The 21,812-nt window shown below is 41.2% G+C and overlaps 1 protein-coding gene across 2 annotated transcripts in view; it reads left to right on the top strand.

The window, feature by feature from the left end:
* Positions 1 to 21,812, top strand: part of ATXN1 (ataxin 1) — a 223,169-nt gene that overhangs the window by 13,598 nt on the left and 187,759 nt on the right. The window contains exon 4 of one of the 2 annotated variants that reach the window (XM_032114932.1): positions 15,896 to 15,994. The exons of the other annotated variant lie outside the window; for it this stretch is intronic. The gene's annotated coding sequence lies outside the window, so the exon portion shown is untranslated. The remainder of the gene's footprint in view (positions 1 to 15,895; positions 15,995 to 21,812) is intronic. 2 annotated transcript variants of the gene reach the window in all.

The following is a 21,812-nucleotide window of genomic DNA, read 5'->3' as shown; positions in this document are numbered from 1 at the left end:
ATTTTAAATAGCATAATAACACAAGGAGTCAAAACCTCACAGAAGGTCATTAAATTATATTTCGATTTTTTAAAACCTATTTTTTATCCTATTTAAGTTTTTAATGACTCAGGGTGTCTCAGGTAGTGCTATATAGGCATTGCTGAAAATAGGAATCCTCTGTAAGGATCAGAAAAGAAATATGACTTTCTTAGGGTGCCCCACCTGTGATATGAAAAGTTTGCTTACACTGACAGGACTTGTCCCTTGACAAGTCCTTCTACAAACCATTACAGCTGCATCCTGACCTAGGGTATCATATTTATTTTTCCAGAGGCGGCCAAAGAGTTATTTGATGTTGATTTAGACAGATCTTTATCTGCCTGCTTCAGAGGTGTCTAAGATTGGACTTTAAAGTGTTTGGCCCCAGACACACTGATGCACACCAATACTATTTCTATCAATAGTTATGCAAGTAAAATATCAACATATGAATATTGTGAACATGATCTTCAGTTAACACAGGATTTTAATTGCATGCTAATGTATTAAGATTGGACTCTGGTTGAAAACAAAGAAAACCCAACTCACTAACGTACAGTGGAGATTTCTCTCTTGACCACTGCTGTTCTCTCCCTGGCACCCAAAAGAAATGGTACCTTCCATCTTCTAATTTATTACAAATGAGAAACTGATACATTCGTAGATACCGTGTTTCTTTCCTCTGGATCCTCTTTGCTCTTTTCCTGCCATCTACCCTGTTAGCATCGCTCTTCTGTGAGTAATACTTGCTGATGGACTAGCCAAGGATGACCTGGATGATCTGGTCAAACAATTTGTGTTTGCAGCTTCTTGTTTACAGAACTGAGAAGCTGCTGCACCTCTCTGCTTAGGACTTGTCTGCCTTCTCTTTGAATCAGGGTTGAGTTTCATGTTTCCTTCTTGCCACTCTTGCTAAGCTTTCTTGGATCTCTGCTGTGATCTGGCCTGATATTTTTGTTGTTAATGACAGTCTTGGAAATCACTTGTGATTTCCTTTGTGAACCTGACAGTTGATTAATTAAACTGGGGGAGGTAAGTACCATGTCAGTATATGTAACACATCTGTGTCTTATTTTACAGGGAAGGAGGATGATGGTGGAGCTCACAGACCAATAATCTATAGTTTAAAATTGTACTATATGTATGTTTGGATAGCTCACAAATGCATTAGATAGTGTCATAAAACAGATGTGATACTGCAATACTGGAAGGACTGAAGGACTAAAAGTCTGCATTTTGTTCCATATTTGCACAAGATGACAGAATAACTCATTCTTGGTTTATGGTCTTCAGGTGTGAGAGTGACGCAAACCAGCACATGTGCATCCTGCCATTTGTTTGTCACCACTGGTTTATTTTGATTGCACTTCAGTAGGATATTCAGAGGGAATATGGTGTGTACTGACTGAGCAAATTAAAGTAATTTCTGAGTGAAAGCATGACATTTGTTACATGAGGCTACTATCCAGATGTTGTTATCTGTCAGTGTACAGTGAGAAAGAGCCCTAAGGAAAATTGAGGTGGGGTGGAAGGCAAGCATCTGAAATACATTAAACATCAGCAGTCAAGTGCACCCCTGTTACCTAAGGAGTCAGTCTTGGTGAATGTCATGTTGGCTGTATGGAATGGGAGAAATGCAAACTAAGACACACTTCTGCTGTGTGTGCAGCTCTGCTATGAAGTGCGTTCATCTGAGCTGTCAGCTGGCTGGCTGCAGTGTTTGGTGCTGTTTATACAGCTCAGCCAGAGTGTCTTTATGAAACCAGTAGTGCTGTGCAACCTAAGCTGCAGCAACCAGTGGTTTTATGCTGCTCTTCTTATTTAACATGAAGTGTGTTGCACATTGCACCAGGATGCTCAGCCAAAGGCTGTGGTGAAATACGGGGTGAGGTTCCCGCTTCTGTTACTTACTTGGATGGTTTCAATGGAGCCACGTGGGTGTAAATGTGGTGTGATAGAGTCTGGGGCCTTTGGGGTGTGTCTGGGCCCTCTGGGCTCAGAGCTGTCGAAGACAGCTCAGCACTGCTGATCAGATAATGTTTGTTTGATGGGAGTAGAGCAGTCACTTGGCTTTTCCTTCAAGTGGAGAGGGAGTGAAAGTTGTTCCTCAGTGAAATGTCATCAGTCTTCTTTCCTTCCCATGCTTCAGGTGGATGTGTTAGTGAATAAGACTAATCTTTCTTTACATAGTGTTTTGCCTTTTTATCCTTCTGTCCTGTTTTAACTATTTCCAGACTTCTTTCTCTTGTTGCTGGCCAATTAGTTTTTCTCCTCACTGCCTTCTCTACCAAGATTCTCCTGTGCTCAGCAGTTCTTGCTGCTGCGTATCTGACCTACTTGTACACAGCTCCCTCACTGGCTTTGTTACCTGCACAGTACTTAGATTTTATGTAGACCCTTTCTTTCGTTTGAATTGTGTATGTTTCTATGTGTCTCAAATGCATTTCTGCTTAGAGTGTTTCAATACCTCAGTAGTTTTCTGCAGAAATGCAAATTTGAATGTTGTTTCATCTACCTCTTTTCCTTCCTAATTAGTCATAGCTGGATTCTGAGCTTTGCAACCCCAATGATCTGCCTGGACAAGCCTTTCACTCCATGCAGCCTTCTGCTTCTAGCCATGGGAAAAGACCATTATTTCTTCTCTGAAGCTTCTCTGTGGGTACCTGTTTCCCTCACTGAACGTTGGATTTTCAGTCCGTGGGCCCCTGCAAGTCTTCCCTGGCTTCCAGCTGCAGTGTCTCTTCAGCAGACATCTTGCTTTTTAGGCTTGTCAGCTGATCTCTAACAAATCAGTAGCATCTATTTGTTTGTAAAATGTTATGTGCTGGCATTTTTAAAAATACAAAAACAATGACAAAACACAAACCCAAAACTCATTCAGTTACTTTCTCTGTACCTGAGCATGAACTAGGAGCCATACTCTTTGGGTCATTTGCTCATAAAATAATGGAGTCACTATTACTTTATTATCGTATTGTGTGATCTTCTAATCAAAGGATTTTTTTACTGTATTAATAGCAGTAATTCAAATTGGTAATGTAAATTTGAAAAAATACAGTACCATTTTCATGTGTCATACTGATGGGACAAAAGTAGCAGCTTGGGCACTTTTCTTTGGGCTTCTTTATCATCACTTCTTCTCATACCATGACTCTGCTCCAGTGATAAAGTTCTATAGTAATAGGTTGCGAAATGTAGCTTAAACCAAAAAAGAATTTTTGAAAAGCACTTCATTCAGAAAAAGAAAATAAATTTGACATAGTATGCATTTTTGAATAAGATTCTTCAGAGAGGGAAAAATTCCTGGACTGCTATGGAGAAGTACAGGAATGAAGCACCTACCGAATGAGTGAAGTTCACTTAAGGTGTGAAGTGGAAATATGTAAAAGGGTTTTTAAAATTTTTTTTTTTTTGTGTATCAGCATGCTTTTGCCAAGAACTGACTATTGGAATGATATTGTGGTTGTAGTAGATTTAAAAAAACCCAAACAATTTAATAAGTATTTTGGTTGGTAATTCTGGAGTTGGTATGTTTTCTCAAAAAGGAGGCTTTTGACTAAACAGAAAACCATCAAAAATAATTCCTAGCTGGAAATTGAGGACCCTTCTTGTTATAAGTAACAACAAAAAGATACAGACTAAGGGATTAGAGGAAAATACACATTTCCCATATTGATTTACTCAGTGAATTTAACAATAGCTTGAGTATAGTTAATTTCACTTTTCCTGTATGTAGGCAGTTTTTCGAGGTGAGAGAAACATCTGAAAAAACCCCCCAACCACATGGTTATAAGATTATAAAAACTGGTGCAGGGAGCTTGGAGGTGTGAGTTACTACTTTTAAAGTCCTCTGTTAAAAACAAGGCTAGACTCCATATTGATGGAGCGCTTTTAAAGGCAGTGCCCTTTTAATCAGCAAACAGGTCCTCTGTGCATCAAATAATTAAAAATAGAGCAAAGTTTCTGAACAAGGCGTCTGGCAGAAGCGTCTGTACTTCCATCTGTGCATGATTAGCAGAATGTTTCATGATATTTAAATAGCACAAGCTTTGCTCTCTTTTTTATTATTTGTTGTGCTGAAGACCTGTTTGCTTGTTAAGTGGTCTTTTTTGAATAGTTACTGGCAAGGAATCAGGAAAGTGTATGAAGACATCTTGTACACACTGCAAATGCCAAATTGTCCCTTTTTTCAGAGACACTGCCCTTACTATTTTTTTTGATTGGAGTTTTACTACGTCCCTCACTTGGTGTTTAAATTTTCTTGAGGACCAGTTCATTTCAGAGGGAGTTGAGCATGTATTCATGGTGGCTGCCCGGGGACTGCAGTCTCACTGCTCATGGCTATTATTTTCAGGGCAGTGGCCCTTGGAGACGCGTTGCCGTGTGAGTACACACCAGGGTGCACTTGCAGAGTACGTGTGGCGGCTCAGCTCTGCAGCTCCTGCTGGCACTGCTGGGAGCCCTGCTCTAATCTGCTGTGCGCACTGCTCTGGAGCCTTACCCTTTCATGGGGACGTAATCAGCCAGGCAACAGCTTTCCAAGTGCTTTTGAGGCCTTAAGCTGAGACTCCTCCTTGCTGGCAGTCTTTCAGCATTGGACTGTGTGCTCTTCATCTCTGGCTAGCAACACGGCGCTTTGCAATTGTAGCCACTGATTTCCCTCCATACTAGTAAAGTTTTTGTGTGTGTGTTTTACAAAGGCCTGTACAAGAAGGTATGGAATGAAAAGAAGCCACTGTCTGGATGCTAAGTGCATTGCTGTAGCTGGCTGAGGGCAGTTCTGTTATGTGCAAGTGCCCTGTTGTTGGGAGCTGGCAGGTTGGCAGGGAGCTGAGACACTCGGATGGGCCCAGAGGTCCTTTGTGGAGAGTCAGTGTTCAGTCTTAGGACAATCTGTGGTCTTGGATGGGCATGGATAATAAGAGCTTTTGTGGTGTGCGTAAGTGGTGTTTACTCTGTAGCTGGGCTTTTTGTTGCTGGGTTTTTCTTGTGTTTGAGAAAAGCTGTGGTGTGTGATGTGTGAATACTGACCTGGGTCATCTCTTAGCTTCAGCTAAAAACTTCAAAAGAAATTGTGGTTACTACTGAGAGCAAAGCTGCTAACCTGTCAACATAAATGTATAAACTCTGCGTGTTTGCACCTTAGAAAAAACCACTGAAACACCTTGGTTGTGAAGAAAGAGCGTGCTGTAAGCCTCCACACAGTGTTCACCTCACCTCACCTGGTTAGTGCTGTGTTACTGGTGTCCATCAAGCTGTTTCTGGCCCAGGTTCTGCAGACCAGAGTGCTCTGCAGTCACAGAGCAAGTTCTCTTCAGCAGGTTTATATCTTATGTGCTGAAGTTGTTGAAATTCAGGGGGGCAATGGTAGGACCACTTTGCAAATACCTCGCATCATTTGGTGTCTGGTTCAGGGAAGATGAGTGAGTAGATACAGAGAAGTCCTGGAAAGGCAAGAGAAGGAACAAACATGTTTCTCTGTAAAAATCGAGGGTAACATGTATGCCCTTCAGCTAAATCTCTCAACTAATGCATGAAGCAGTTGCTTTTACCCACATTGCTCTTAAAAATCAGTTCCCTTAATAATTGATTTCTTCAGAAATAATTACTTCTAGAATTGATTCTTGATCAGTGCAGTTTGGTAGGCCTAATATTAACATCATTCCAGGAGCAGGAAGGAGCAAAATGACTCGGGTTCATTTTAGAAAGATTCATGAAGTTGTGTTGGTAGGTTGGTTAAACTAAGCCAAGTTTTGTGTTTTGCTCCTAGTATTTGTTCTCAAAATACACCATAATGCTTTTTTGGAATAGCTTCAGCTTATGTTGTGAATGTGAATTAATTAACATCAGTATGAATTTCATATTGTCCAAGAGAATTTTTCTGTGTCTTCTGTCATGCTCAAGGTGCTTCAAGCACTTTAAAATAATGAGTTCAGTTATAATAGTGCTGAGGCTCTATATACAAACAGCCATTCTTCTGAGTGCAAGGAGATCAAATTCAAGGATGGTTTTTTTGGTAGGAGTGGGAAGAATACTGCTTGTGATGCTAGTGTTACCCCTGATAGTTTTTCAAAAGCATTTGTGACAGGCTCCTTATTTTGGTAGACCAGATTTTGCTGTTTATTACTAGATTTATAATTCTCAATGTACTGTAAACAAAGTGAAGAAGAATTTTAGGGCACAGTATTCAGAAGCTGTTGTTCAAACCTAATTGTTGCATTTCTAGCCCTGATTATTTGACGTGATGACATACTACATGAAAAATCTGGTAGCCCTTGATTTCCTGAAACAAAACCAAAGCTTCCTTTTATAGCCCTGCAAAAGTACATTGTATCAAAGCAGGTAAACTGGAATTCAGCCTAAGATGGTAGGAGCCTCTTGATTTGTGTGAAAAATTATAGTTCTGTTAGTTGTCTGCAGGTCCCTGGAGGAGAGGGAGGGCCTTGTATCACTAAAAAACAATTCCTTTCGGCTGGCTGGAGAGAAGTATGGATAGCATCCAACATACAGACATCTCCAAGTACAAAGATTATAATGGACATGTTGATGACCAGTCAGTATTGATATATTAGGAAGTATTTACATAACTCAGAGTTGTTGACTACTGTAGAAATGTTGTTTCAGGCCCTGTTCCCACTGGCGTTCCTCCTGTTGACTTTTGGAGTGTTAAGATCAGAACCCCTTTAGCTCAAATTTGGACGTGAATTAAGACTGAAGGAAGCATGCATGTTCTGTCGTTGCCTTCACTCTTTGGAGGGGAGAATGGAGGAAATAACTGACCTGTGCAATGGTACCAAAGTACTTTATGGCATCATCAAGCCATACACTGAAAATAAAGCTTTCCTTAAGCTATTTGAGATATTTCATTTTCATCTATAGCCTAAAGTGTTCCCTGTTAATGGAAGGCTTGATGTGGTTTTTATGCTTTCCTCCTGAAGCTGTTCTTTGACAAGAAGAAGAATGTATCTAATTAACATGCACCTTTCTGTATGTGGATTATTATGCATTTATTATTTTAAGTTGGTGCTATTATATGAAAGTTTCTCCAGAACTCTGGCACCTTGGTAGAAAGGAGTGACAGTTCAGTGCATTCTCAGCTGTGCAGCTCTAAAATATGTTGCTTTTAAAGACACCTAAGTGTTACAATAAAAATACCCTTATAGCCAAAGATCTGTGACCACAGTCTAGGTAACTGCAAAAGAAAGAGATTCAACTAAATACTGAAACGGGGAAAAAAAAAGGCAAAAATTTTTTTAAGAGCAGTAGAAATGATGAAAGACAGAATTATTATTCTATAAATATTACCCCTCCCAACGCCCCAAACCCCAAAAAGCTCAAGAGTTCCTTATATGTAAAAGCCCCTATCAGTTAGGGAATATATGTGGAATGAAAGTCTAAAATACTAAATTCTATACATTTGATTGATATTCAGGGCTCAGTTGTACTCGAGAAAAAGACTAAATGTGTATCTTTGCTAGAAACAACAAAAGACAACTTGGGGAAATGCAGAAGTACTGCTAGAAAAGCTGAATGATACATTTCTATGTAAAATGCCATGTGACTAGTATAAGTGCTGTTCTGTCCCAGATAGGGCTGCTGAAATTGTAAGCAGGTAGCAAAAATTTACTGTTACATATTTCATAGATAATAATTGTTCTGAATGCTTTAAATAGTACAGGAAATGTAGTGTCACAAACTTGACATTTGAATATTAATATTGATACTGAAACAGTTCACCACAAAGAGTGCCAGGGCTGCAGGAGGAAGGATAGCATTTTGATCAGATAAAGACAGAAAAGCTCTAAAACCCTTCATTATACATTGAAGAAAAGGCCTTGTGAAAACTGAGACAAAATTACATTTCAGGATTGGACATTTTATATTCTGTTTTGGTAATATCTCTGCAGGTAAAGTTGGAAGCAAAGGGATGTCTTTGCCATTTCTGTCTTCCCCCTTCCTCCCCCACTTGCAGTTTGATGAAGACTGTTTCAAAAAAGGGAAGAGCACAGGGCTGTGAAGTGTTTTGGACTCACTTCTACAAGTACATGAGTGGATGTGGGCTCAAGAAAAGACAAATGGGCATGTGACTGGTGGCCAGTCTCAAACTTGATTGAGATGCACTGTAAGTTATCCTCTGTAAAGCTGAGATTTGACAACTTTAACAGGTTGTCAAAGTGACAGGTTACTTTATTGAAGAGAGACCCTTCTTTTCTAAACATAAAGCAGTGCTGACAGTCCCTTTTTTTTTAACAGGCAAGCTTGCTCTCCCACATCTGTGTGCACATGGGTGTGTGCACAATCCCTTACTATGAATGTGTTAATGGCTTGCTCAATTTTTGTAGTTATGTGTGGTGAGACCAGGAGAATACGGCCCTTCATGTACAAGTACACAGTAAGTTTCAGCCTACCTACATGATGGGGCCCAAGGACTGTGTCCTCTTTTCCTTCACAGTGGAACAAACATCCCTCAAAGAGGATGCAAAAAAAAGATGTAGACTGGTGAAAAACTGGTGATACTTCGCAAGCAGAAGAGGCCAGCCCAAGCCAAGCCCCCTGAAGGAACAGGAATGTTTCTGTTCTGTCGCTCTCTGCAGTGCAGTGCTGGTGTGGATGTGCCCCATTGTTGATAAATCTCTTAGTGGCTTTTGGCAATTGTTGTTATGTAGATAATTTGGTAAGTCACTTAGCTGGTGGTAGTACTGAGAGGTACATTGCTTTCCAAAATTCCTTGTCAGTGGAGTATGTAGAGTACATTTTTGGCTTTGTACTGGTAGTACAGGTTGCACCAGTTTGATTTTAGCTGTTTAGCTATATGCAAACTAGTTAAAGGAGTTTTATTTTTTGGGACAGGAAGGAAAAGTTTGTCAGCCTCCTTTCTGAAAGTGTTTTGGTAGCTGTGACCGCTTTTTCCATTCAAAAATATATCTTGTGCTTTCAGACTCTCTTTTTTTCAGGTGTGATTAATGGAAATTTTTATCTTTAGAATGCAAATGGAATTTTAGCATACTTTTGCACTGTATAATGCTTCTTTCTGCAAAAACTGCTTACCAGACAAATTATAAGGACAGGTATGTATTTAAAAACCAACCAACCAAAACCAAAGTGCACTTTACCTTCTGAAGTATTTATATACTTGTAGTTGTAGGTGCTGCAACCTATTACACCAAAGTGACACCATTCTGCTTTGCCAAGTGTGAGCAGCTCCCTTTAGCTGCGTGTTGCCACTGTAGGCAGGAGGAAATGTTGGGCAGTTCGCTGGAATGACAAAAGCCTTTGTGTCTCAGTGGGTGTAACCTACATGGGAGCAACCCCTCTGAGGTACCTTTTGCACGGGGATGTTGGGGAATCACAGATCCCTGGCAGTCCTTGGCATTCCTGTAAAAAGGGTGGAACAACAGCACTTATATTGAGAAATGCAGATCCCCTGCTGCCATGTACAAACCCGGCAGACTCCTGACCCCTGGGTGATGCCAATGGCATTTTAGCCTGCCCCAGTGAGTTGTTAAATTTGTTAGGCACAATCTCATTTTCACGAAGGAGACCTGGACTAAGATAGTAATGCATTGGAGATCTTACTCTCCAGGGCTGTGCTGTTTGTAAGGTGAATTCACAGCATGTACAGAGGGAATGGAAAATGTTGTCTTGGAAGCATTCCAGTGTGTTCTTATTTCAAAGTCATTTTGCCCAGGCACAAATGTGGGTGATTGTATGGGAGCCTCTAGAGCTACAGGGTGGAAGGTGTACCTCCTACACCTTAGGTTAGGCTGTAACTAGTAAATGACATTTTATTCTGTGGCCAGCTATTCACCTGACTATTCAGACCTCTGTTCTAAATAAAACCCAAGAAAATAAAATACTTGTGAGACTTTGGCCGGTTACAAGATGAGTTGCTGCTGCAGATGATTATATAGATCTATTTTATTGGCTGCTCCCCATGCCAAAATGTAGAAAAGTGTCTTGATTTTGAACTGCCCAGAAAGACAGCCCAAAATGAGAGTAATCATAATGAAACAAATTACTTTTTTTACACCCTATATTTCCTCTATTTCTTCAGCTGTTTCCCAGAATATTGGCTACTTCTACTGCCAGTGATAGAATAATAGGTTAAATTAATTAAAAAAAAATTATAGTATAGTTGCTCAAAGGAACATAGAAGTAAATTGTTAAGATAGCATTTATCTTCTGATTTAGTGTCTGAACCTGCTTCCTTGATGTTAGTGCAAATTAATGAAAGTAGGATCATACCTTTAAAGAAATAAGAAAAATAAAAAACCCTAAACCCCAAGAGTAGTATGTTTGAGCTGATCAACACAAAAGTGTGACTGAAAAATTGTGACATAAGCCTAAATGTCAGCTAATTGTCATGGTGAATAGAATAATCCTCCATGGAGCTGTGAGTGGCCAACATGTTATTGTGCGTCAGGGCCCTATTAATCCATAGATTATTGACAGAGCATATGGTAACTGCTCCAAAGCATGCCATGTATGACATGCTTTTTGTATTGTTGTTTAAACTGCGTTCTAATGTATAACTGGGGGAAAACGTACTCTTAAAAAAAACCATTTTGCACTGTGGTATTTGCTAGCAATATGGTATATGGCCAGGACGTTCAGTAGATAACTCAAATTCAGTATGCTGCAGAATTTCTGATTTTGCATTTTAAAATACTTGTCATTTCTGGAAGTACCCTGAGGTGTAATTGACCACAACCTTCCTCTTCTAGATAATTATTAAATGTTTGCTTTCAAAGATGAATCTTTAGCCATTTGGAGCGTGAATTTCATAGCTAGTGATTTTAAAATCTTATAGTCAGGACTGTGACCCAGAATATTTTTTTACCATTCTTACTGTCCTGTTGATTAATATATGTGAAGTACCAAAGCCCATTACCTGAATGCTGTGTCCCCTTGAGTGCAGTTCATTACCCTGCCTTTTGGAAAAATTGAGGAACAGCTAGGAAGAGACGCAGGCAGGACCAGAGAGCCTTATGCAGTTCAATCCAGAGATAATTTCACCTGGCATCCCTTAGCTAAGGAGAGAGAAATTGCTCATGCCTCTGGTCAGAGCTGTGTAGTTACATATGAACCCTTGGGAGTAGGGGATTCAAACCTGGCAGATGTCTTTCCTGGGGGGACATTTTGGAGGCTCTGGGGGTAGATTATGGGAGTGCTGGGGCTCTTTAACCTCAAACTGTGGAAGCTAGGGCCTGTGTGCTGTTCGGAGATGGGCAACTGCCTGGGTGCAGGTGACCAGATTTTAATTTTTCCCATCTGCCCCTGCAGCAGCTGCTCCTTGTGGGTTTTTTTTTCTGCTGCTCTGTGCTGCTGCAGGGTCAGGTTTATCCTGAGAGCATATGCTTGTGGGTGCTCCATGCCAGCGGTGCAGCTGGGGCCTGGGGCTGAAAGAGGAGTGAGGGATGTGGGGACTGCCAGTGAGCCTGCTCACCTTCTGCACAGTTTCAGGAGACCTGGAAAATAAGGCAGTTAATTGCTAAGCCCGGCGTTTGTTTAAATACAACTCAAATGTTGCATAGTGTCTATTACCTAAACTTTTCTATCCTTTTGGAAAGTTGCCCGTTAGGGATAACTGGATACAAGAGTGTTGCACTGCGTGTGCATAAAGGCGGGAATGTTCCTTCAGGATGTTGCGGCCCTCACTGGAGGTTGTGAGCAGCAGAGTGTTCGTTTGCAGTGTACTTGTGGTTTTTAGTTTGTACTCTGTGGTGGCAGTAGTGACCATGACTGTGGTCTGTGAACCTGTTGACTTGGAGCCTGCCTCTGAAGAGCAGGGACTCAGGAAAGCAAAGCTGGCTGTCAGCTGGTGCAGTTGTTCTATGGTGGGCTTCACTTTTATCAGAAAAATCTTAAGGGCCTTGCAAGTGGAAAAAGATTGAAAGCTTGCTTGGCCTTTCTGCAGGTGAAGAGAGATCATAAAAGTTATCTTTTTGGTATGCCAATTGTTTTTTAGAATATTAATTACATTTTTTCATTTTAGTGTCATTTTCCTTGTTTTTTCCCCTGCCCATTTTGAGTCAGTTAGTGCCTCTTTCTCTTTGACTATATGTGCAGTTGTTGATACCCAAAATTCCTTACTGATCCAATAAAGTAGTTAAATGAGCTGCCTTTGAAAACACAGCAGGATAGCTAAGTGAATCTATATAAAAATTAATATTTAACAGAGAGCATCTTTGATAAAGTTACCAAACATTCTGCAGGCAGTGTTATAGTTATGGCTGTTTTCAGAGAACTTGAAAGCTTTCTGGAAAACTCATCCTTTGGAGTAAAATGTTTTCTGCTTGTTTCTGTTATGAAAGGGAATAAAGTGTTACTGTTGGTATTTGTCAGAATCCATTCATTTCTTGTACCTTGTAGTAAATGATAACACTCCCTTCCTATTTTTGAGATACTGAAGCATGGAAGTGAAAAATGCCTTATTTCATTATTTAGATATAGGCAAATAATCCTTTTTTTTTCCCCTTTTCTTGAACTATTTCTGACTGCTCTTTAAAACTTCCACTGTACTCCTGGTAGATGGGCCTGAAACAGGAGAAACCATTCCTGAAAGTTCAGCTTCGTTCATATCTGAGCATGCTGCTTCTCTTGCTTCATTGTGAATCTACATCAGCCCACTGGTGTGATAACAGGGAATGAGCTGCAGAGTCATCCATACCTTTGCTTCATCTTGAGCAGTCAGGCTGGCAAGACAGTGGAAAATGCTCCTCAGCAGCAGGTTTGATGCTTAGAAAACCTGATTTGGGAGTAAATTCTGGCTCAGATGGGGACAGCCTTGCTCCTGTCCTGTGCTATTGGTGCCGTGGTACAGGGTGACAGAGGAGGAGCAGCAGGCCGTGCCAGGCTGGGTGCGACTGGCATGGGCCTTTCCCACATGTGGTTGCAGGGAGGGGCCTGACAGGGGGTTTGCTCAGGCAGAGCTCTTCATGCTAGGACTCATGGAACCTTGCTGGAATTCAACTGAACAGTATAATTACTATCATTTTAGCTCCCAGTCAGCTGTAATAGGTACCAGGAAGCTGTTTCTCTTTGCATAACTTATTAGAAAAGATACTTTACTTTCCTACATGTATGCCTTATATGGAAGAACAGGCGGCGTGGTGTTTTGTCAGGAGACGGCATGAACTCTATTTTCCGGTGTCACAACTGGCAACTGTGAAATCTGCATCAAAATGCTTTTCTGAAAGCATCCTTTAGGCCAGGGAAAAATACTGCTGGGTGCCCAGGGTGCTCATACCTGAGCTCAGCGCAGATGCCTACTCTGGTCCTCACTGGCATCAAGGGAGTTAGTGGTTGAACTGGGGAAGCTGATCTGGGCAATCTTCCAGCCTGAAGGATGTGAGGCAGAAATGGATGGGAGGAACTGTAAGTGATATAAGGGAAGCAGTAGGCTAGAAGAAGAAGGGTCCAATAAAATCAAGTAATAAAACATATCCATAAAACGGCAAGACTTGAAGTTTGAAACAGTAGCTCTATGCTTACATGCTTGGCACAACTTTCATTTCTAATTTGTCTGCTTCCTTCAGGCTTCCTCTTGCCAGAGAGGTGGTCTGTGTGCTCACTGTCTGCAGCTGGAGAGTCCCTGGTCTGCTCATGCCAGTGGTGGTAGAGTACCACAGGTAGATACGAGTTTTCCCTGTAGCAGTCGTTGCTCTTGGGTGGGTGTGCTTGGCTGGTTTTCCAGATCATAGACTTCAGGCAGTAAGGCATTAGAAATATTATAGTCTATTAAATATGCTGTGGAGCATTTGGCTGCACTAACTGCTGCTTTTAATAGAGTTCAGATCTGACATTTTTGGGACTGAGAGGGTTTGGACGTAAACTTTGTTAAACTGGTTTTGAAAAAGGAAGTTCTTTCATGCTTTGAAGGCAAAAAAAATATGAAGACAGAACTGCAAGTCTCTTCCTTAAATCAAAGTTTTCTGCCTGAAACGGGAACAGCTCAGCAGAACAGTTTAAGTAAACATGGCTATAACTGCTTATCTGAGACATTGGCATCCTCTCTTCTTACTGTGTTACTTTTTTGTGGTATCCTGACGTCTCTCAGTCACTGATCTGTTTGTTCTCACAGCACCTCCTTTGTAGGCATATACTTTTGTGTCCATTTGATAGTTGCCACCAAGATTTGAGGCTTTATCTGAAGAGCTTGCTCCAGGAGTGTACGTTTTCTACACCTCTGCAGATGAGATTTTGGAATTGCTGTCTGAAAAGTCCTTCCTGCCTCCAGCTCTGAATTTCTCTCTGTCTCTGTTGTGGCTTTTTTACTTATTAAGTGGGGAAAAACCAGAGGCAACTGTTTCTGAGTCATCCCAAGTCAGTGTTCAGCCCAGAACAGGATAAAATCTAGGCCAGTGATGGCTGGTGTATAGTTGTAGCCTATGTGGGGGGGTCAGTGAATGTATTATAAACACTGGGAGGTTTCCTGAAAATCACATGTGTATGTGAGAGTGCAAGGAATTAGGTACCATACTCTAAAGCTGGTGCCTGAGTACGGGATTGTGATTCTTCTCCTAGGTAGGAAAGACGCACCATATTGCGAGAATGACTTATTGATACCTAACATTACAGCTTGGGTGAGTTTTGCCTGTGTGTGTTCAAATAATGTAGACTCACACTGGGTCTTTTATCCAGGAAGCATTGCCACATGCAAGTAACTTTTGTGCACTTCAAGTGCTTCCACTGTACATTGCTTGAAACTTCATTATTAAAATTAATTTTTAAGTTAATACTTTGCTCTTAAGGCCAGCTTCTAAAGAAACAAATTTAATTTGTACGTGAACAACAAGAAAAATATTTTAGTTATTGAATGTAGGATTGTAATGTATTTGATAGGTCTAGTAAAGTAAAAAATTTAGTGATGTTTCATAGAGTACTTCTGTGTGTTCTATAACGTTCTTCAAAGTAATGGAAGAATAAGAAATGAGAAGTGAGAGAAGCTTTTTGTTTTTTCATGGGAATTAGTGTGTCTGTAGATTTTTTAGGCTCTAGTATATGTTCTTCCTCATTTTGGTTATGTTACGAGGAATAAAATCAATTAAAAGATGAAAAAGAGGAAAAGAAGACTGTGTCTTTCTTGCTCAGTTTTGTTGTGATTCAGGCAACAGTGCATCAGGACATGGGAAGTGATCTCAGCCATATTTTTAGTTATAGTTTAAAAATGATGAAATAGTGTCCAGAATTTTAAAGCTAGTGCACATGCAGATGTAAGTATATTCCACTGCCAGTGCCAGTCTAGTACATAAAGAGCTTCACCACTGTTTGGATCTGCTCTTCTTTCCTAATGGGCTGCAACTTGTTTACTAATGCTTGAAAGCATGTACACATCAAATAAATCTCTGGTATTTGGGCCATAGTGTACCAGCATTATGCAAAGGGAAGATTAACCATACTCAGTATTAAGCTACGATCCACTTCACTCTTGATTCCTCGCCATAGTAAATCAACCAAACCATCAAAGAACAGAATTAGTGGAAGGGTTCCTCGGACAATAGATTTATTTCCATGTTTATTTGTGTTATTGTTAAGAAAAGGGAAATCAGCAGAGCAAATCTGCCTGGGGCTCAGGGCATTACAAATTAATCCAAAGACATGAAGTGAGCTTTTGGGTGTGGAAAACCAGCACCAGATGCAAATGCTACATAGCTGCATCATATGGTGTGTACGATGTTGCTGCAACAGCTGAGAGGCAACACGCCTGCTTTGACTGCTGCTGCTCTTAATAGGTAGTCTTTAGCAAGCAGTATATTGACAAATCTGACACAGAGTGAATTTGCAACATTGACTCAGAAGACTTTCCTAACATGAAGCATCTTTAATGCGTATCATTTTAGCTCTTTCCTGTTTTTACTCTGCTCTCTTTCAGTGAAAAGGTCAAGAAAAGCAGTAGCTCAGTGGCTGAATTTTTCTGAAGTGCTTTACAGCAGGGAAAGTGGGGAAACCTCTTAAAGTGGTGTCTTACTCAGTAAGTTAAGCCTTTTTTTTCTTCAGTTAATTAATTTATTTTTCTTTGATTTTTTTTAAATCTTATGTATCAGAATAATTAAAGTGACTTAGAAGGTATCCCCAGGCAAGTGTGAAGCTCCTCATCCCCACCTTGGCTTTCCCCCTCCCCCAGAAGTAGTCTTTGCCATATGAAACCTGTTAGCCCACTTTGGCAGATGTGGAAGTGCGCAGCTGACTCAAACACTACCTTAACATGGCTGTTCCTCTGCCCCAACTGGGGCTGGCTGCTGCACTCACGTTCAGAGATCTGCGCTGCAGAGTGCACGCCTCTTTCTTCAGCACTTGCCCTGCATGTGTGTGTGTGTGCACCCACACACTTCAACAATGCCCCCCCTTTGTCTTTGCACTCGGAAAGCCACCAGCTGCATTAATGAGAGATTTTTCAGAGACCAAGAAGGGAACTTGTTGGGTTTTCCCCTACAGCAGTAGGATAGGTATATTTGATATTGCTATCACTATCACTATAAGGAATAAAAGAGAGAGGACTGTATCAATTTCTTTACAATAACAGATATGGAGGCACTCGGGAAGATTTTCTTTAATGTAAGTAGAGGTTCAGTTAGTGCTGCTGCCTTATGTTGATTGCAATAGAAGGTCAGAGCTGTAAAAAGTTAAGTGTTGAATATTCAAATTTAATTTGTAGCATCAATTTAGGATGGCTTCTAAGTTTAATTAGTCTTAAGGGTGCTAAGTACTTCCAGCTGAAGCCAGAAGGACTTTCAGCTGGTCAGCAGTTCTTGTGATTTGGCCTGATACTACTTACTGTCATTTTCTTGCACACCTGATACTTCAGCATTTTTTGCAGGTATGAGTTTCTTTGCTCACATCCTTTTATGCCTCATTTGCTAACTCTTCTGTTCTGGAAAATTGGCAGGATGACAGCAAGCAACTCCCTCATCCTTTTGTGTTAGGACTAATCCTCAGGGTCCTTTCTGATGTGTCTCCAGAAATATGTATTCAGCTTAGGCTGAATGCTGATTTGATTTGTAATACTAAAATGTGAACAGTGCAGATCACTTTCTGTCTCTTAAAAAAAAAAGAAATCCTGGTTGAGGTGTACATGAACATGAACAGTTCCAGAGTTTTAAACTCAGTCACATAAAATATGTTTCTAAAATACAGATGTACTTTGGCACATGGCAGAGTACTTTGCTGAATCTGTATGTTTGTTTTGTAAACTTGGAACTTTACAATTAACAATTAGATGACCGATCACTTAACAGGTTATGGTATTTTAGTGCTCTGAATTGTGCTTTGGCATGATAGACGGATTTTTATTTTGATTTCAGATTATATGTCTTGTTTTTACTTTTTTTTGCTTAACATATGATTTAATTAAAGTTTTGTTGCAGTGATTGACAGTTGCTTTATTTGATACCTGTTTATAGACATTTATTCATTACTTTTTCAGTGTACTGATATTTGTCAGAAGAGAATAGTATTATTTCTTTTGTCAATGATAATGAGGCTATAAATTACTGTAATTTTGGGATACTTTTCTGGTATGAGCAAACAGTATTCCCTTGGTGAGTTTTCTGCTGTGGAAAACTAGGTTATGCATGATGTATTTTCTAAAAGACCTGTATTCCTCTGAAGATGAATGGTATTATGTAACTCCTGGAAACAGAGAAGAATCTAAATGTATGTATATTCTTACTCAAAGTATGGCAGCATCTGCAGTGTTGTTCCTCCTTGTCCACCGGGGGGACTAGAAATGATTAGTTGTGGGTTCTGTTTGTGATTTTATTTATTTATTTTTTTAACCCCTCTTTTGTAGGACATGGGATGAAGGGTTCAGCTGGAGCACCTCAGTGCAGTCACCTGCCAGGTTCTTCCCAGAGCCACCCTGCGCTTGCCACTGGTGCAACTTTGTTAGGTCCCAAGGTGACAATACCCACAGTCACCAAAGATCAAAATGACAGTCCACAGATGTGTGGCTTTGTATTTTACTGACACGTACAAGAGGATTTTGCAACATTACGGCTCCAGTAAGCTGTGGGAGTAGGGAGGATATGATGTATTCTTCCCTGCTAAAATCAGTGTTAACATTCTTGGCACTGTAACTGAACTCCGCAGTAACTTGTGGTGTACATTTTAAAAATGCACCAAACAGCACACACTGTTTAATTCTGTGTTCTGTTACGCAACAGAGTGTGATTGCCTCAGTGAAGCACATCTGCATTGCGAGAGTAAACTCTCCTGGGAAGCAAGCGCATCTTCCACAGAAGTAGGAGTGAGGCGTGGGCTGGGCATTGCTATTTTGGCAAGCAGAGGGAGCCAGCGTTGGAAAGCTGCCTCACCTTTCACTTTCCATGGAACTTACCCTTTCTCCCCGTTTCAGGCACCAGCCACTGCCACTTGCTTCTCCTAGTGGTGGCACAGGGCTGGGGATGTTTTCAGTGGTTGATTAAAGCATTTATCAGGGTTTTGGGAACCATGGTCTTTGCTCTCTGTCTGGTTTGTTGTGATCTCTGAGCAGAATAGGCTGTTAGGGAGCAGTAAACAATGCAATTTGAAAAAAACATCTGGAAGAGCTAAGAAAATGTTTTGGTTTTACTAAAAAAGCCAAACTAAACCACACCTGTGTGATAGTATTTTCTTTAACAGTTAAGTCGTCAGCAGTTGATGGAAGGCACAAAATTCCTGTAATTTTTATACTGCGTTTCAGTTTGCTTCTTCAAGTCTCTCCTTTGCTGGAAGCAAAGTGAGGCTCCTGCTGTCTCAGTTCTGGTGAAGTTCTTCCTGTCATCCTAAAGGTTGGTTATCAACCCTCCTTTTCCTCTTATCAGCATGCATTACATTTTTATGGCAGTGCTTAGCAAAGACTTTCCAACAGTGCCTATGACAGTGTAATTGGACCCCTCTGTCTGACAGAAATTACTCCCTCTTTGATGGGGGGCTTTGGCTGCTTTTTAACACAGCATTCTTTGAGGCAGGCTGGGTGTGTAGTTAGCTGGCCTGTAATGTGGGTGCACAGCATTTCACCAGGCACTAGTCAAAGTAGTTATTCATGGTTTGCTGTAAACTTCAAGACTGGAGTGAGTGAGATTCCCCAGGGGTCTGTCCTGGCTTTGGTAATACTCACTGTTTTCATTATTGAAATGATTGATGGAGCAGAGAGAGCAGTTGTTAAATTTACATAGGATAAGAAGTGTGAAGGGGGGCTGCAGGCTTGCTGGAAGGCAGGATGAAAGTTTTGAGCTGCCCTGGCTAACTGGAGGAATAGTTTGGGAAAAAAACCTGAAAAACAGCTAGGATACAAACATAAAAGTGCTATAGAGAGGTAGAAATATCCAGTTGCATGAGACAGAATGGGGCTGACTCAGTAATGGTTCTACAGAAGAAGGTCTGTGAGCTGGTATTGGGCCGTGTTTGAGTTGCAGTTTGGCCTGGTTTGGTTGAATAGGGTGGTAAAAAAATCACAGCTGGTTCCCAGACTACCAAGAAAACCAATCTGTGATGTGTCCTTCTCTCTTCTCCCCTGGGACCTGGGCTGCCTGTGCTCTTCTGAGTGGGCAGCTTTTTTTTTGATCTCCTGCCCACTTCGGTTCTGACCCTGAGATGGTGACCATGCCTGTAGGGAAGTGTCCCAGCTCAAATCCTCCCAGGCTGTGTGCGCAGGACAGTGCATCTGAGAGGGAAAGGGATCGCAGACCTGAGACCGTAGGTGTCATGCAGTCATACAAGGAACAAGGGTTCCCCATCCATGTTCCTCAAAAAAGCACTGTTTTAGGGTGTGTAAAGAAAAGGCACAAAATAACCCGCCCACTCCACTCAGTGTTTGAAATGGCTTAATACCTAGTTTGGGGCACAGCACACTCAAGAGCCAGCTGGATGGTGTCCAGGGAGAAGGCAGGAAAAATGATGAAAGATTTGGAAAACATGACCTGGGAAAGAAGATGAAAGAATGGGGATTGTTTAGTCTACAAGGGACAAGGCCAGTAATAGACATGATAGTAGTGTTCAAGTATGTGGAAGGTTCCTACGAGGAGGAGGGGAATAAACTGTATTGCCTGACTGCTTGGGGTTACGACTAAAAGAAATGAGCTGAATATGAAGGTGGCAAGACTTAGGTAAACATTTAAGAAGGCTTTGAAATTATAAGGGTATTTTGGTGCTGCAGTTATTTGCCTTTGAGAAAGCTGTGGAAGCATCATCACTGGAGGTTTTTATAAAACAGACAAACCTCCTACAGGAATATTTTGGGCATTGCTTTGGGAAAGGAGGTGGAATACATGCTTCTGAAGGTCGTTTCCCAGGAAATAATGAAGAAATTTTTTTTTTTTTTTTTGATTCCCTGAACTTAGGTAATCTAATAACCTAGCAAATACCCCACGAGATAGTGGCAATTCATTATTGCAACATACCAGTGGTAAATAGACAGCTGATTTATGCACAAAACCCAATGATGATGATACCCTTCTGTTCTCTGTTCTAGTTTAAAAAAAAAATCTGAGTAAGCTAATTTTACTGGAGCGTTTCAAAAGGCTGTTCCTGTAAATATCTTACTCTGTACAGAAATAGAGGAAGTGATGTTGGTTGGCTTTGCTTATTGAAATAGTGTGCAAACACTATCAGTACCTGTTATTGATTGTACATAGCATGGCCATAGTAAAGCCAGCAGTACTCTGTGAGGCACGGGAGTTTTACAGTGGAGCATGATGTTGTGTTTTCAGTCTTGATGTGTGTGCACTTGTGTGCTTCTTTCATGTGGAGTAGGGAGCAAGCTGGGAAGAACTAAGCTTTAATTACCTCATTGCTGTCTATATCTGAGTTACTCTCCATTGTCTTGTTACATTGAGTGCCTTGAGAAATGGATTTTGGTGTCCCCATGGACACTTTAATCCTTTTTTTCCTCACTGGAGGATCACTTCTATGACTTTGAAAGTTTCTGCAGGTCCCCTGAAGTTTTTCAACTCTGCTTCTGCTATAGAACAAAAATGTACTTTTCTTTTTGAAACACAGCTTCCCCTGTTCTTGTCGCTATGCATGACAGGGAAGAGGAGGTCTCATGTGGTGCTATAATCCATGAGAACAAGCTGGGTTGATGGAGTTGTTACAGGACACCCTTAGGAGAGCTCCCCGAGTTGTGAGAGCCGGTTTGCCTCCAGATGAGAGCAGCCAAGCTCCTTGTGTCCTGCTCAGCGCAGCCTCTGGCTTGACAGCCCTGAGGGATGTTTTGTCACCCTCATCCTGGGCCTAGGAGCACTGACAGAGGACAGTGCAGAGTCACCATGTGCCCAGCATGGATTTAGCAAGGCTTATCATAATCCGGGTAGTATCCACACTAACCCCGAGTGGTCAGACATCACCATGCATTCGTGTCCCCCGGCCCTGCAGCTCTGGCCTTGCACTGCTGTGCATACGCCAAGAGGACCTGCTGCTGAGCCACTCCTGGTGCTCCTGGCACCTGGAAGGGCTGCCCTGAGCACTCAAGAATTGCTGCTCCTTTACCTCTTTGCAAAAGCTTCCTCTTCCTAGTCTGCTGCTATGCAGGTCTGTGTCCTGATCGAGTGTGATAACAAAATGAGGACATGTATTCACATGTGCACATACGTGCATATATTTTAGTCTCTTGCCTTTTTTAAATACAGAATAGTAGTGTGCACTTGTCTTTGTCCCAGTGTATCTGCTTTGCATCAGAAAACTAACGTTCTTCATGATCTTGAGTGTCCCATCTCATGAGAAATAAATCAGCACTGCTCTTCCTGTGGAAGTTCTTCAGGGGATTTAAATTGCTGATTTCAGTTGTGACTAAAATCAGCAATCAGGAGAGC

The sequence above is a fragment of the Corvus moneduloides genome, chromosome 1, assembly GCF_009650955.1.
Source record: "Corvus moneduloides isolate bCorMon1 chromosome 1, bCorMon1.pri, whole genome shotgun sequence".
Classification (NCBI taxonomy): domain Eukaryota; kingdom Metazoa; phylum Chordata; class Aves; order Passeriformes; family Corvidae; genus Corvus; species Corvus moneduloides.
The sequence above is the reverse complement of the archived record's forward strand: the minus strand, read 5'-3'. Positions and strand labels throughout refer to the sequence as shown.